The following is a 2,405-nucleotide window of genomic DNA, read 5'->3' as shown; positions in this document are numbered from 1 at the left end:
CTTGTCATGTACCAGGTAGCCACTGCCCATGACAAGGCAGGAAAGAGCAGAGCAGAATCACCTCCTGGAAACACGCTGCTCTCTGAGCAGGGAGGAGGTAAATGTTCATCCTCTGCTGGCTCCTTTAACCACAAGCTGGACGGGCCCAGGCCCTGGGCCACCCCATATCTGAGCAGAAAATGGCTAGCAACTCCAGATACACTGTCCCATGGGGCCTGGAGCTGGTCACAGGGCCATGGGGCTGATGTCCGCAGATATTGCTGGAATGTGCCCTGGGCCAAGGTGTAACCTACCAGCTCTTTTCTTGCTGGCGTGAGCTGGCTAGTTCCATAGCCGCCCCCACCCCCGCCCAGCCACTTCTTTCTTTTGTGTGCTTACTTCTGACTTGAGTTCCCACCTGTGACTGCATCTGCTTCTAAATAAGTTAATTCCACATAAAGGGATAGAGGGATGCTTGACCTGAGAAAGAAACTCCATTCCAGAATTTGACATGCATTTATAACAACCTTCACTATTGCAGTCGGGAAGGAATTCGTGTTTTCTGGATTCTCAGATCAAAGTCTAAATGAGGCTGATGGAGAAAATGTTAACGCCGCCAGGAGGAATTCAAGTATTGTTCAGGGTCAGGATGCCTTAGTGCTACCCCTCCCTGCTCACCACTGAGTAAGCCAAGAGAGCTGAAACTTGACGATAAAAAATTTTTAAGAAGTAAATTAAAGAAATGTAAAAGATGGTTAAAAATCATAAGATAGTTATAAAAAAAAAAACCATAAAAAGAAAAAATTGTGATAAAACAGAGGGGGAAGCTGGGGCACCTGGGGGGCTCAGTCAATTAAGTGTTAGACTTTGGCTCAGGTCATGATCTCCAAGTTTGTGGGTTCGAGCCCCGCATGGGGCTCTGTGCTGACAGCTCAGAGACTGGGGCCTGCTTTGGATTCTGTCTCCCTCGCTCTTTGCCCCACCCCTGCTTGAGCTCTGTCTCTCAAAAATGAATAGATATTGGGGCCTGGATGGGCAGGAACGGCTGCCCTGCTGATGCTGGACCTGCCGGCTCCTCAGATGCAGCTGCTCTCCTACACCTGTGACACTGGGGCTAAGAGGAAGCGGCCGTTTCTACGCTCAGTGCTCAGAACAGTGAGCACTCCATGGTTTGTAGCCGAACATGCTTTACAGCTGCCAGGGAGGCAGTTTTTACGTGCACGAGGCAGGCAGACCTACCTTTGGGCTTCTAGCTGGGAATGCCGAGCACGATACTAACCACTTTGGTTTTTGGGTTCTTTGCCTATAAAATGACACTTGTCGTGAGGGTTACATGAGGTGTGCATGGAGATGAGCATGTGGCCGGCCTTTGGCCCAGTGGGATCAACCAGGAGAGGGTCTCCCTCCTGGAAGTGATCATTCTGTAGGTCTGTCTGGAGAGGGGTTTCTGCAAGTCTTTGGGCAAGTTCATGAACCCCTGGCTGCTTCCAGGCCCTGCGCCCACACACCCTGTTCTAAGGACCCTTGAGACAGCAGAGCAGGAGCTGGGCTTGGAGGGGGTGGGGAGTGGACACCAGAGGGCCACACCTGGCTTTGTCCTGCCAAGGAGACACTGCAGTAGGCCACCTAGAACCCCATATGCAACCCTCTAAACCAGGGCACTGGTGAGTGGAGGGGGGCAGTCTTGGTAACCCCGCTGGGGTAGCAGGTGTGATGAGGGCTGTAAAAGAAAAAAAAATGAATAAACATTAAAAAGAACAATTAAGAAAAAAAAAAACGGGGGAAACAAACGTAAAAGCAATGAGAGAAAATGAAATAAATATAAGCTAAGCAAAATGTCAAAGTGAGCTAAAGGAAGGTTGTGTAAAATAAGAAAAATGTAGGGGAGGAGAAATATAACTTTTACCTCCATATTCCTAGGATCTCTGGATAGATTCCACAAGTAAATCTGAGAAAAGACAGATTAACAAGAGAAAAACACAGAGAAGTTTATGAACGTGCGTTGTACATACATACAGGGGTACTCAGCAGTGAGTAACAAAAAACAGTGGTTAGAACTTGAGCTTATATGACATCCTCTAAAAACAAAGAAAAATACATTTTTTAAATGTTATTTATTTTGAGAAAAATCGAGAGAGCAGGGGAGGGGCAGAGAGAGAAGCAGACAGAGATCCCAAGCAGGTTCCGCACTGTTAGCGCAGAACCCGATGGTGGGGGGGGGGGGGGGGAGGTGGGGAGGGGGGCTCAAACTCACATACTGTGAGATCGTGACCTGAGCCAAAACCAAGAGTCAGAGGCTTAACCAACTGAGCTACCCAGGTGTCACAAAGAAAAATAAATTTTTAAAGATGTAACAAGACAGGGGCGCCTGGGTGGCGCAGTCGGTTAAGCGTCCGACTTCAGCCAGGTCACGATCTCGCGGTCCG

General features: G+C 48.8%; 1 non-coding gene across 1 annotated transcript; it reads left to right on the top strand.

Moving 5' to 3' along the window:
- The first annotated feature begins 1,032 nt into the window (after positions 1-1,032).
- LOC131513321 (small nucleolar RNA SNORA43) lies at positions 1,033-1,166 on the top strand. The gene has a single exon (XR_009262538.1). It is a non-coding gene; the product is annotated as a small nucleolar RNA SNORA43 (small nucleolar RNA).
- Positions 1,167-2,405: the final 1,239 nt, after the last annotated feature.

This window comes from Neofelis nebulosa, chromosome 5 (genome assembly GCF_028018385.1).
Source record: "Neofelis nebulosa isolate mNeoNeb1 chromosome 5, mNeoNeb1.pri, whole genome shotgun sequence".
Classification (NCBI taxonomy): domain Eukaryota; kingdom Metazoa; phylum Chordata; class Mammalia; order Carnivora; family Felidae; genus Neofelis; species Neofelis nebulosa.
Note: the sequence above shows the minus strand (reverse complement) of the source record. Positions and strands in the feature narration are given on the sequence as shown.